The sequence below is a fragment of the Cebidichthys violaceus genome, unplaced genomic scaffold, assembly GCF_023349555.1.
Source record: "Cebidichthys violaceus isolate CVI_PGR_0920_01 unplaced genomic scaffold, fCebVio1.0.p SCAF_2, whole genome shotgun sequence".
NCBI classification, from domain to species: domain Eukaryota; kingdom Metazoa; phylum Chordata; class Actinopteri; order Perciformes; family Stichaeidae; genus Cebidichthys; species Cebidichthys violaceus.
The window spans coordinates 20,847,336-20,862,257 of NW_027176372.1; positions in this window are offsets into that span (position 1 = coordinate 20,847,336).

A 14,922-nucleotide genomic window follows, 5' to 3' on the forward strand; every position below is an offset into this window, starting at 1 on the left:
CTGCTGGATGAAAAAATAGCAGCCGAGGGGAATATATTGGGGGTTTTTTTTGACAGTGATGTATTAATGAGACAACGCTAGACATGTCATCTTTAAATATATGAGCGTAAACAGAGGAAACTGCCTGCTCCACACAGCATTATGGATGCAAATCTTGCAAATTTCTCCCAGCATGTGGAGACAGATATCCTTGCAGTGCAAATACACCTTTTTTCTGCATGGGTGGTGTCAAGGTTTAATACAAATGTCCTGTCTATACAGTGCTTAATGATCAAATTCTACACATGCAATTGTGCATTCAGTAAGAATAAGTAAGTAAGTCTACTAGTAAGATTTACTGTGATTGTGTAGTGTTATTTATATTTTTTTTCATTTATTTCTTTGTCTATTGAAAAATAGTATTTCAAAATAGAAGCCACTTTTACCTCCATATACTCATGAATCCAAGACACCTCCCCAAAAACCATTAAAACATTATTACAATATTTACATTAGAACACAGCCCAAAGGTCATTTTAGCCTCATGTTCAAGGAAAACATATGTAATGGTTCTAATGTGGGTAATAAAAGTCTTCTACCTCTGCCCTACCAAAACAAAAAACACACGCTAAAATTCACCAGTCTACAGGTGGATGTCAGACAGAAATGCAATGTGAATGTACTTCAGTTCCTACTGGATGACACAACTTCCTGCCATTAAAAACAGACACAAAGCAAGCCCTGTATCTGATCTGTAAACGCTGGCTCAACCATTTTCTCACTTAAAGCGGATCCAAAGTGTTGCCGTTACTGGATACTTTGAGTTAATAATGGCATGTAACGTAAAGAAAACCATGGAAGTCATTCACTTCCACTGCAAAACGGTCCCTCCGTGCCAAGTAATGTGTGCAATACAATTTTGTTCCAAATATTCTTAAATAGAGAAGAACAACAAAACCCCAGATAATGGTTTGTACTTCGAGGTATTGAAGAAACAATGCTGCAACCACATTCCTGAAGCTGACTGTAGTGAGTTGACACGGGTGTAGACAGGATATTGTGGTGATACCGAGGAATGCAAAAGCCATCAAACATTTCTGCTGTTCGTGCATCTACAGCAGCATTTTTTTTTTTTTTTTTTTTAATATTCCACTAGATTTATTCTCTGAATTCGAGCTCTGTTGACACAAACAACCCCCCCTCTAACAGACAACCTTTTAGCATCAGCCAGATAGCCAATCCAAGCACAAAGCAAACATGACGCTGAGAAGAGTTGACAAGTCACTGTTTGTCCACCCTTTTTTGAGTCAAGAAGGTTGATGCACCAGTGTGATCATTCCTCAAAGTAGGTCAGATCGGCACCCAGGCTGTTCAATTTATAAACCTTTCTTTAAGCTGGAATCGTATCTAGAAATCAGAGGGTTTTTTTTCCATGTTTTATTCCTTTTTGTCTAATTTGAATAATAAAAATGTGAATCTTAAAATGACATGCTTTCGAGAACACAGCAGGGAAAGCAGCGCTGAAAAACTCATCCTTGTGTATACTCACACAGAAAATCCTATGTGGATTCATTTCCACTAATCCCTTGCTGCGCTTCAACATTTCTGTAATTCCAAGAACTGAGAGCAGCCCTACAGCTGGGAAGACAGCAGCTCTGGGGTTTACGTGGATAATGGTTATAGACATATATATGCGCACTGCATTTCCTTTGTGTTCAAACAGGAGAAACAAGGAATTAGCCCCTTCCCAATCCCTCTGTAGAGAACATAGGCACCAGTCGGAATTATGTCAAACCCCTTTTCAAAAGTCCCTCGCTTTATGAGATATTCAGAATTTCTTGGAGAGAGCTGGAGCTTGAAGATTGAATTAGGTATGACAGCAATTCTTCACACAAGATGCCAGAAAATGTGTAAGGGCTCCCTTCTAGAGCAACGAACTGGATGTTTAATTAAACTAGGTTTAAAAAAGGAAAAGTATGTAACATTTAGGGGGATAAATTGGCAGCAATGGAATATTTCATTCATAGCTACGTTTTAATCAGTGTATAATCACCTTAAACTGAGAATCATTTTGTTTTCATTAAATTGGAAAAAGCCATTTATACTGTATCTATTTAGGGAGCAGGTTGTCTTTCACAGGATGCACCATCTTGCACCGCCATGTTTCTACAGCAGCCGAGGACGGACACTGGCTCTGAGCCTTTTGCGTTTTACGTTATCTGAAGGTAGGTCTGCAATCTGAAACCCGATATTATTATTATTATATTATTCAAAATTGACAAGCCCCAACATTGTTGGTATTGTTATTAGTACTTTTTAGTGTTTTGATGTCATGTATTATCACGCTGCAACACACATCCTTGCATCGGGCTGAACTCCACACACACACACACACACACACACACACACACACACACACACACACACACACACACACACACACACACACACACACACACACACACACAATTCTAGTCCTGTTCTGAATTTCTGCACAATAAAATGTCCCACTCAGAATGCATCTGGGTCACAATTCTTTAAAGGATCTAGTGTGAATGTAAACAAAAATTACAATTGTCCGATATATTGTTGTCAGAACACCCAAATATCAATATCCTCCAGCAGCTGCAACAGTCAAATGCTAAAGCTTTGATGCATGCATGCTGCAAAACAAGTATCTTCATTTTCTATTACAAGTTTTAATATAGAACGTATTTTTAACATTCTCATATTGACACTAAAAATAATCTAAATTCTTCTTCCATCCCGAACAAAAAAAGCACTCTAACGTTATTATTTCTCCTCCCTGTACCTTCTTTGCCCTTCAGTTCATCCCGTTTCTCCTCTTTGTCCAGACTAACTGCAGTGAAAAAGTATCTATGTAAGTACGGACGTGGAAAAGGAGACGTGTGTCTTTATGGGTGGGCACGTTTGTTGCCTTGCCGAGTTGCTCAACACTATGTCCATCCCTCATCCACCGCTTTCTCGCAGCCCTCTGCTCCCCTGCTTTATGGCTGCTACTTAAGTAAACAGGGGATTTTCTCTTCCTCCTTTTCTGTCCTGTCCATCAGACTCGACACAAGCTACGGTTAATGCCCAAGAGAGCAAGGGAGGGAGACAGCTCGCAGCCTTTTTCCTCTGCTGCTCCGACACTGATTCAGCGCTGGAGGTTGTCTGGGAGAGGTGAGCCAAGAGGGAAAATAATTACTTCCATGGGAGACGATGCATGTACCTGCACAGCACACACGCGTGCATATGTGTGTGTGTGTGTGTGTGTGTGTGTGTGTGTGTGCGCACACGTGTATTTGAGACAGCTAAATGTCTCCTTGGCTTCTCACCAACGAGAGAAAATAAAAAGCAAAAGAGACAAACATGTTCTTTCACTGGCTCTCAAAGAGGGACCATTACTTTCATTAGTTTTACCTCTGTGACTCACACGCAGGCCAACCAGACATTTTGCGACTTTGCTTGTGTTGGAAAGGTTTCAAATTCATAATTATTATAGACCGGCATAAACACTGCAAGCATCCAAAGAAATGTTGGTTTGATGTCCCTTTTAAATTAGTTGAGGGGATTACTTTTTTTGGACCCTTTCTGTTACCTCAAGGAAATATTTATCACAAGAAACAGAAAAGAAAATTCTCCAGACTAGTTCTCCTTTGGTCTTGCAAAGCTGTGAGGAGCTTAACTCAACTCAAAACTCTTACCTCTCTGCTGAGTTCACACTCTCAGTAGTTGGCTTCAAATCAGAAGTCAAAAAGGCTGCCGACACACTTCAAAACACCATATTAACATATTTTATGATCAACTTAAAATGGCTCGCATATGCTGCAAAATGGCAGTATTTATCTTTGCACCTTTCTCTGATTGTAGTGCATGCATACAGTATATATATATATATATATATATATATATATATATTTATTATGTATGTATGTATGTATGTATGTATGTATGTATGTATGTATGTATGTATGTATTTATTTATTTATTTATTTATTTATTTATTTAAGTTACTAAGTACTCCGTCCAGTACTTAGTAACTTACCTAATCTGGTGGCAGGTCTTGGTGGGCTCTCTGGGCCTATTTGGATCAAGGTAGCAGTGAGTACAGCTCTTCTGACCAATGGGACATTTTCTCAGGTAGCCATCTTCTCAAACACCGTACATCCGTCTGTTATTTTGGGGAGTCCTCAGAAGCTGCTTCCTCCTTCATCTTCTGGAGAAGTTGAAGCTTTTTGTTGCTGCCCGAGCAACTCCAGCAATGTTTCCTCTTCCTCTGCAGGTCGTGTTCCAGGTAGACGAGTTATTGCAGCAGCCCCTGTAGATTGTGTTGGTAGGGCAGGTGTATACTCCACTTGTGATGCAATCAGAGGCGTTCAACACATTAGAACTTCTTCAGAAATAGCAGCACCAAAACAGTTTCCAAAAGGCCTCCAGTCATTTACTAAATCCTTTTGGTTTGGCACTTATTTCTCTGTCAAATGCTGTCTCACCACTTGAGTGAGCTGCTCTTTATACACAACAGGAGGAATCAAGGTAATCATTCCCAGGTGCTGTATATGGACTGATGGTCCGCTCCTTTAAGATCCAGAATAGGAGGAGCCAACATGCTGGTTAGACCATCCCTAATCACACCCAGCTCATCCTCCTCTGAATGTGTATATAGTATAATATAATATAATATGTATATGTATATATCAGGGCCTAATTTATACATATACCCTTGTTCCTTTGTTCTTTGCTCAGTAGAGCTCAAACACTCTACTCTAGCATGCACTTGCGCCATAAGCAACGCATACAGATCATGCCTGGATTATTCACAGGGCATTGGGATACCTCCAGAGCCCCGGAAGCCACAGTTTCACAACTAGATAAAGATGCAATATCTTTCAGATATTAAAGCTGTGAAATTATTATTTTTGCCTAAAACATAAAAGAAAGTATTGACTTATGAAATTAGGCAAAAATGTGTCAAGTTGATAAAAACAAAGAAGACAACGTACTGTCAGTAGGTCTGTGAAGGAAATCTCTCTTATTCTAAAGTCCAAGATGGCTATAATATAGATTAATTTAGGAAACACTGTTATCCAAACACATTATACATAATGCCGAAAAGCAGAGGTATTTTCTTCTCTGAAGGTGACACAGGCTGTGACAATTCAAAAAGGTCATTTTCTTCTGTGCTAATTAAAAGTGGGGCAAGGAAAAGACCCTTTGTTAAATATCACATATCCCAGAGAATGCCAAAGACAGCATGATAATGAATGCTTGTGATGTCTCTTAAGGTTAGGCTTTCCATCTTCATCTTGCTTGTTTTCACTGGCAGGTCAAAAGCAAGGCTGAGCCTGCCCGACCCTGTCAGTCTGCTAATTCTTCTACTTCCTTTTTGCTCTGAATTAGTATGCAAGCAGAGTTTGACCTTTTATATCTAATATACATAATTTATAAAAAAATTTAAAAATTAAAATTACCATACACTGCGCATACTATTGTCATATATTAAACTTGAATAAAGCTCTCAAAAGTATAATTGTTTTGTATTCAAAGACCTGTGGGTAAGAGTTTTGGTGGTATCAAAGGGTTTTGCTGTCATGCATACAATCAGACAAAAGATCAACTAAATATGTAATTTTCTCAAAGGTGGATGTCTCATTTTAAAATGTAACTAAGGAGATAAATAGTCAGATAACCAGACAGGGATGCCAGCTGGTATACAGATGTAACACCTGGCATTTTAAAGACCTATATTTCAGATGAGAGACTGTTTAAAGGGGAAACTTGACTGACCTGATATTAATCGATCAAACGTAAGTTGATTTCTTCTGATAGGGACTAAATTGTCTTTTATTTGCCTGAGTATGAATTCCAGATACAAATACTGATTTCTGTTGTGTTGAAGTTGAAGGCCTTGAAGGCCTGAATTCACATGCTCAGGGTAAACTATGTGAAGCTCTCCCCTCTACTCCTCACTGACTTTTCTTCAGCACGCCACAACATCAACACCACCAAGGATGGCATCTTAGCTCAAGCGCATGCCTCTGGCCCTTATCCATGGTGAGGAGACAGCAACACTGGAAGCATTTCCACTGCTCTCCTCATCCTGCAGCGATGTGATTACTGAGAGTGTGGTGGTAGGTCTCCCATGCCCAGCCCTGCTGCCCTCATATCTGATCCCTCACTGCCGGTCTACCTCCTTCCTGCTGAGACAGGTGATCTGATGCTGCAAAAGGAAACCGAGACGGTTGACCTCTCTCTTTTTTTTCTGCCAAAGTTGTGTCATGTACCTCCACCTCCTGCCTCACCTCCCACAGCCACTGATTATTTTGTATGCCTGCTTTGAGGAAGTTACTAAAATAGTTCACTGCACTAGTTTTTAACGGCACGTGCCGTATCTGTAGGTGCAGCCAAATTCTACTATAATTTCATCTAATTTATCAGCTATTGAGGAGGCAGCAAAGTAACAACTGTTTTTACCCAGTGGGAGTGCCGCACTTTAGATGTAAATTAGGTGCCTAGTGACAGTCCTAACTTTGGCCAGAAGGAACATGGAATTTTGGAGGGACACTGGCAGTACGAAACGTTATTGGTGAGGACAATCTCCCATGTGTCAGTGATCATGAACACCTCCCAGACAGGTTGAGGGCCGGCCTGCCTTGCGAGGTGGGCAGGTGATGCGCAGCCTTCCAGGTTGAGTCGTAACGCCACTCCGCTTTAACTGACAGAGCTGTCATTGATCCTGTAACACTTCAGCCCAGAGACAGGGTTTGCTGGCATCAGCCACCGGACCAGAGCAGCCTCTGTCAACAGGTGAGACACCTGACATAAACATCTCAGGCAGAATGTACATAAAAGTTTTAACCGCTAGCTTGGTGCACTTAAGTTTGGACTCCATCTGCAGATGCCGTGATGGTTACCAAATCACTGGAGGCCACCAGTTACTGTGTGAAAGCCTCTTTAGGAAAATGTATTCTTCTTACAGATAACTGAATTTCAAATATACTTTAAAAAAGAAAAACGAACTTGTGCTCATTTCAAATATTTAACAATAATTCGTTGAGCTTGCTGACTCTGAATTAAGCTTTGTGGCTGGTGGGCCTACACTGCTGTCCCCCATTTGACAAATATGCCATAACCAAGAAACTGCTTTACTTTCCCTTCCATATTTCAAATTCTGATCTGGGTAAAACAGGTGAAGCTGACAGTCTTGCTGGCGGCTCTCATGCCGGTACATTCATGTGTAGACATTACTCATCTGGTGGGAGCAATCCCCAGAACAGTTCCTCAGCGCTGGGCAGCACTGTCACTGGTTATAATGGAGAGCCTTATGGAAAGGACAGGGTGAATTCTTTAGGATAGACTATTCATATAGTTAACAAGCACAGTGCTGCACTTTGAGCCATAAAATAGCTGAATTTTTTTTTTGCACGATGGTTTATCTTTTCTCCGGCTTCTGGAGAGTCAGTGAGTTCAGTGATCAGGCTTCATCTCAAGTCTTTTTATAGAGATTCGTCCTACAGTGTTGAAAAGGCTTGTTATGATGGTCTGCTGCTCATGCACCTCATAGAGGGCTAACAAATAGTGATGCTGCATAACTATCAATACTGTGCTAAGCATAATCAATAAATACTTAATTTCTCAAGGATTATTAAACACCACCACGTTCATGATCTTAAAATTGTCTAAAATCAAGAAATGTTTATATTTCCGGTCAACTTCTTTTCCCGTTAACCTTAAAGAAGGCTGATTGTCTAGACTACAGCAAACAGAACACCATCCACTAAATCTTGTTGCCTTGGAAACAAAGGGCCTGCTGAGAAGCCAAGAGTGAATAATAATCGGTGAGATGTGCGGATGGGATTGGATGGGAGGCAACCCGGTCTACGGGGGACTGAAGCAAGAAGGTGAGTGCGTGCGTACGAGTGTGTTTTGTGTGAGCATACATGATGCACAATGCATTATGCTTGTGTTGGAGCGATGGGACTTTGGCGTTTGAAGAAGATGCACCAGGATCAATACCAGCGAGTTGAGCTTGTGTGCTCTTCCCTCACCTTTTTTTTTTTTTTTTTTTTTTCCTGCTCTAAAACTCCCATCGTCATCGCTCGGAGCAGTCTCTGCAGGAGCTTCGAAAATAAACATCACATCTTTCTTAGTTACGTCCGTGTTGGGCTTTGCATCACAACACTCGGGGTGGACTCGAGATGAGAAACACGAGACTCAGCAGGAGATGCTCAGCGTGTGCCACCACACCCTTTTATTTACTGTCCGCTTTCTGCTGAGTAATGGCCTGTCCCATCCAGTTACCCCCATGCTACACACACCTCATCCAATGTGTCACTGTACAAACTTGCATTTTTTTTTTTTCATTCCCCGCCATTGCTCGTGATATATAGATATTAAATGTATAGTTGACTGTCATAAAATGTCCTTACCCAAGGCCATTTGTCAAGCGCTCCCCGCTGTGAGTGCTGAAAGCTTTTCCACTATATCTCCAAGAGAAGTACATCCAAACAGAGAGCGTAACAGTTCAGAAAACGTGTATTGAAGCAGACAATTTTGTTTCGTAGACATAAATATGCTACTCACTATTTAAAGCACTAGTCAGTTTCTATAAAAAAAAAAAACAGTTTACTTGCACATTTGTAATCAAGGTTAAAAAAGAAAAATAAATACTTTTTTTGCAAAAGCTGTTTAAAAAAATGTGATTCATCTCCTAAGACGGTTGCATTATGGGTTGTTTGTAGCCTTAATGGCACTAGACAATTGGGGTTGCACAGATCCGACTTTTTCAGTTCCGATACCGATACCTGGGCATTGGGTATCGCCCGATACCGAGTAACGATCCAATATCAGAGTTTAATCAATAAGCTGTATGCCTCACTGGGTGGAAGTGACTGGGATCATTCTTTCATGTGTTAGGAATGATCAGGCTTGACTTAAACCATCCAGTTGAGTCAGTATCAGACCGATATAAGTATCAGTGTCGGTGCATCTAGCGAGTGTTTTTAGGGAGTCTCCGTTAGAGTCGGTCAGCACTAAAAGTGTTTCATCAGTTTATTTTCTACAGGAGTTTCTGAGGGCTTGTGTACCGTGTTTTGCTGGGAAATGAATTCATGACGACTGAAAACTAGCCCAAGCCTCTCCAGAAACAGATCGTGGACTGAATGATCCGTCAAGCAGCCAAGAATTACCACCATCACAGATGACGAGGAGCTCAAAGAGACAAAAAGACAAACGCTAACTGTCACAGACAATAATTCTGCCGGCTGCTTCAAGAACCTGACATGGAGAGCGTGTGAGTAGTTGTGTGGCTGATAGACAACATGTGTCATTTCATGTTTCACTTTCACCAGAGAAAATCTCTCTATCTTCTTTATCAAGGAAACTTTCCCAACTATTGTGAAAGTGTGTTGTAGCTTCAATACGTCAATTCAAGAGTAGTTGTCCTACTGACCTTGATCAGGTTGGTCTTCAGACCAACATGGTTGTGTTTACGGCTTGTTAGCTGCCACCGAGTGGCCAAAACAAATCCATTATCGCAGCTTTAATCATGACAGATTCTGAAAGGTCAGAATGAAAACTGGTTAATTCTGACTTCCAGATAAAACTTGCACACCAATTTGAAATTCCTCAGGAACTAAACATGTTTTAATAACTTTTGTATATCTCTTTTGTGTCTCACAAGAGGTAGGATGCTTTAAATGTAGGTTTTTGATGTTGCACTTCTGATAAATAAAAGGCTGTGAAGCAAAACCGGCTGGGATTATTCAAGCTCAAAGAATGAAGTGTCCGTCTGTTTTGTTTTGTCTGTCTTAAATATGTTAATCACATTAGATGAATCATGATGCCCCATGCTAAAGTGGCCCCTCTAATCTTCAAACCCAGGTGGGAGTAGTCCTCCTTCAATCAACTTTTTTTTAAAACTCACAGATGCACACGCACTGTGAAAGAAAACATTTTGCAGAGAGTAATAGCAGTCACAACCTTTAATCTCTGTGTCAGATAACTGAAGAGCTGTGAATTGGCTTCGCTTTAACCTACCAATTCCTCATTAGCATTTAATATGAAAAGAACGAAGCATTAACATTTTAGCATCTTCCGGCACGCAGAACATTACTCTAATAGGTTAGAATCTCATTTTAATCCAATTATGCCTCCGCCATTTGATTCAAGTGTCGAAAAGCTTACCAGTCAAGTGTAACAGCAGTAATGAGCTGAAGCCTCCGTTGTAGCATGTTAGAGATTTCACAGGTCTGTAAACAATTAGGTGGGGATGTTTGGAGCATGGGTACTCTGAGCTGCAAATGGGATCTCCTGAATGCAGTTATAGATGCTGAGTTGCTAGCATGATGATACTGTTGCTGAATCCTGAATACCTTCACCTTGATGTCTTCTTATATACTGTTCACAAATTCACAGAAACCCTACGGTATACGTTCTTGCTTACGTCTGTATTTCTGTCCATTAAGGTCATGCGTGCTCTTTTTGCTGTCATAACAGATGATGTTTACAGTTTAACTAAGGGTGGTGGGGGGGGGGGAATACAACCTCACTGCCTTTTTAAAAACATTTTCTTTGGCTCTTCCTTCTGCAAGACCATGATGGAATAATATGACTTGATAACCTGCTCCCCTTAGGCTATTGCTGATTTTCATCACCAAATAGAGCAATATAACAATACATTTCATGTGATGACAAAGAGGCGGAATGGTGTGCGTGTGCGACATTATTTGTTTTTCCTCTCTGAGCAAAGAGAATTTTAAAAAATGTGCTCTAGGCTGCAAACCCACCCAGAAAAAAATCCATTTGCAGGTTTGTTGTAACCTGAGACGTATTGAACTCCTATACGGAATCATTTCTTCGGGTAATACAGAGGCAGTGTCTCAAGCTAATTTCTCAACATCAAATGAAAAATTAAACAGAACCTACCACCTAAAAAAAAAAAAAAGACCGAATTGATCCTACCCATTCGATATCAATGGGAAGTGCACAGCTACAAAATGGAGCACACTGAAACTTTAGTTTCAGACAAAGTCTAAAGTATATTTATTTGATGTACAAGTCCACGCTTTCAAGCTGCAAACTGCTTGGTACATGGTTGATTTGGCTTATCACAGCTCTGGGGGGAATTTCTGGCATCGCAGTTCATCTCCATGTGAAAAGGTTAGGCCTGCATCTATTACACAGATGCAACATGTGAACCATGAAAGATGTGTGTGAACTGGTAAAAAGGTTGGCTTCATCCTCACTTCGTGGATGGCTTGAGGACGTATTGTGTAATGTCCAGCGCTGTTACTGTACTCTCTGTAAAAAGGACACAATTATAAATAACCTGCAAATGTTGTTGAGTCTATAAGCGAGAAAACACCCAAACAAAGGTCACCCTCTCTGGAACTTACGCAGCAAAACTGCTAAAGTAAAAGCACAACGAAACCTGCTCTCGGCTATTCAGCAGTTCAGTAAACTTTTGACATGATTGTTGTGTTTTTAAGTTTCTCTCTACCATGCAACTACTCATGAACCGTAATTCAACCCAACAAACAGTTATGGACTTAGACCCCAAGTTATTGTATTTTAACAAGACAATCAGTCACCAAGTGTGCATTTTGACACACTGGGATGTGATGTGTCAACTCTTTCTCTAGCAAGTCCTTGAATCAAATGACAGCAGCCCATCTTTAACAAGACAAACAGCTAAATGTCAGCATGCTTACAGACTTACAGTGATGCCAGGTCCACCATCCTGACGTCCAAATCCATGCAACATACAAAGTCTAAGCAGGTTTTTTTGTATATAATAAAAGTAGGAAAAAGAATAATATTTTGTAGGTGGTGGTGAAACGACCAAAAAATGTATTCTTATGACAAACAAGTTGATGTCTCTTTGTGAAGTTTAATTGGCTGTAGCTTTCCAGAATTCCTCTTTAATTCACATCTTACATCACACGTATTGTATTATTTCCTGTTAGTATAAAACGGTTAAGTATCTGTGCGTTCCAGTACTCACACTGCCATTCTGTTTAGTATGCCAGAAAAGGATTTAGTAGTTAGTCCCAATAGATAGTATGTCAAATGCAGTATGCCAAAAATACCAGGATGTCCTACTGCATCCCATCGCACATGCTCCTCTGGCTATTCTGAGGGTCAGAGTTCAAGATGAATGTTATGATGAGGTAGTATGTCCCTATTGTATGCATACTGCATGCAATAGCACTTACTTTGTGAGAGCAGCTGCAGTATGCACTAAAAGTAAAAGAAAGAGTGATTCGGAATGCAGTGCAGGTTGATATTTTTGTACGCCAACTGCTGGAACTGTATATTAGCATGATCAGTATATAAAACATACTGTATGGTATTAGTGTGTTGTAGCATGTGGCTTTGGAACAAAACTCCTATTTAGACGGTAAGCAGAACATTTGCTTATTGCAATGTACAATTTCAAAGTTTGATATGATGGAAAAATACAAAAGTTGTCAAGAAATTTCACCCAAAACCACAAATGCCAACATCGTTGAAATGTAATCACCAAAGTGTTTCATCATCTTTGCTCCATGAATGTTTGTTCCATGAGACGGATATATTTCAGTCCCCAACTAACCGACTGACATTGCAATCACAAGAGACATGCCGCTAATATGGCCCAAAAAAAAAATCAAATGACTGCTCAATTAAAACAATAATAAAAACTAAATTACTCAATTTTGGTCCAAATGGCTCAGTGATCACCTGTTTCCCATTAATCTGTCTATTGAATCAGGGGCAGTGATCCAGTATTTATTGGAACAACAACTTCCAGTTGGTGTCAGGCAGAGTGTGACAGCTCAATAATTTAAACTTAGTGAGTTGCCTCTCTTTTGTGTAGCTGTAGCTGGGGGTTTCATCCAGGGTTATGGTCCTATGTTTCTCTCTAGTCCATTGAGGCCGAGTCCAATTAACCTGCACACATTTTGTCTATTTCGTGGCAGTGATACTGTGTGTTTAAAAAGTCAAACCGGATTACAAGAGCTTCTTTTTTTAATAATTCAAACTTCTTACCATATTCACAGCTGCAATTTATAATGTGATATTTGATCGTTTTCCATTTGGGTGACTTGCCAACAAAGGACAGTGGGGGAACCAAAAATATATATTTTTTTTATTTGTGAGTAAAAGTTACTTCTGTAAAAGCACACAAATATTCAAATAAAAAGTCAAATTGACCTAATTATCAAAAGTAAAAAATACAGTACAGGCTGGCAGGTTCTGTCAGTGGGACGTTATTATATATGAACTACTTGATTAAATGTACTTAGAAGTTTACAATACCATACGTTACCATTTGTGTTAGAGGTGCAACCATACAGCCTGGATTAAAATAACCACCAGATTATAAAAACAGTAAGTAAACAAATTGATGACGTTGTGAGTTCTACCACTTGCTTACAGACAGCTCAGAGATTTGAAACAGTTTATATTTGGGTTTATTTTACAATGAAAAATAAACAAAATCATGACATCAATAACAGGAAAACAATTTACAAAATCATGACAATATTTTTATTCTTTTTTTTTAAAAAGCCTGTGTTATCTGGAAAGTCTTGTGCTGAAACAACACCATCAACTGAGACATCAGGCAAGCAAACAGCAGGTGTGTCTCTCAAATTACACTGAATGCTCAACATTTGTGGAGCAGCAGCAGCAGCAGCACAGGGTCCTGAACATTCTGCCAAAGAATCTTCTGATTCTTTTGGCCCGTCGGTTTTTGGAGCCGTTGGCTGAGACTCCATCAGAGCCGACCTGGGCGTCCGCTGAGTCAGAGGAAATATAGACTGCAGTCGAAGCTTCGTCAGCTGTGACTCTACCTGTCTCAGCTGAAACAGCTTCACACAGGTCAGCCACTACAGCGGCGGGCGAAGCTTCCATAATGGCAGGTGTGACTGAGTCTCCACCAGCGGGAGCTGAAAGTTGCTCCATTGGACCAGCGTCAATTGACTCTGCTCTCACGGAACAGTCCAAAGTTTCATGCGCAAGAGGCGGTGTCATCTGCTGGTCCGGCAGTCTCTGAGGCCTCACAACCAGCTTGAAGGTTTACCGGCGTGTTATCTGGAAAGTCTTGTGCTGAAACAGCACCATCAGCTGAGGCATCAGGCAAGCAAACAGCAGGTGTGTCTCTCACATCTGAGGTGATTGCGGATTCATCGTCGTCAACTGTAGCTTGATCGAACGAGGCACCGCCATCTGAGTCGCCACCAGCCGGAGCTGAAAGTTGCTCCATTGGACCAGCGTCAATTGACTCTGCTCTCACAGAACAGTCCAAAGTTTCATGGGCAAGAGGCGGTGTCATCTGCTGGTCCGGCAGTCTCTGAGGCCTCACAACCAGCTTGAGTCATCACGGAAAAAGTCTTGCGCTGAAAGAGCACCATCAACTGAATCGCAGCGAACAGCAGGCGTGTCTCTCACGTCCGAGGCGATCGATTCGGCTTCCTCACAATGCGGTTCATTCAGGGTGAAAGACGGGTGACGCGGAGCATCACTCGGAGTAGCTCTCTCCTCCGGATTCACACACACAGCGTCCCGCGCAGGAGGCTCACAAACCTCCTCTTGCCCTCAAAGCTCTCTTCCATGTTCAGCTGCGTTTGGAAACAAGGTCAGACATGGTTCAAACGAATGCACTACAGAGTATCGCTATTACTCATGTGCAGTAGAAGAAGGGGACGCCTACCATGACCGGGTCATTGAGACGGTTGAACTTGGTGGGGCCTCTGTGTTTCTGCGGCGGGAAGCCGGTCGCTGCCTTGTGCTCCTCAGCCGTCTAAAACAGCAGAGAATATATTTGAGGTGTGCTTTTTTTTAACAGTTGCATGAGCTGCAGCCAAATTTAGAAAAAATATATCAGTTACACTTATACTCAACAATGTCTATAATGCATATTAACATAATTATCATTATAACAACATACAATTA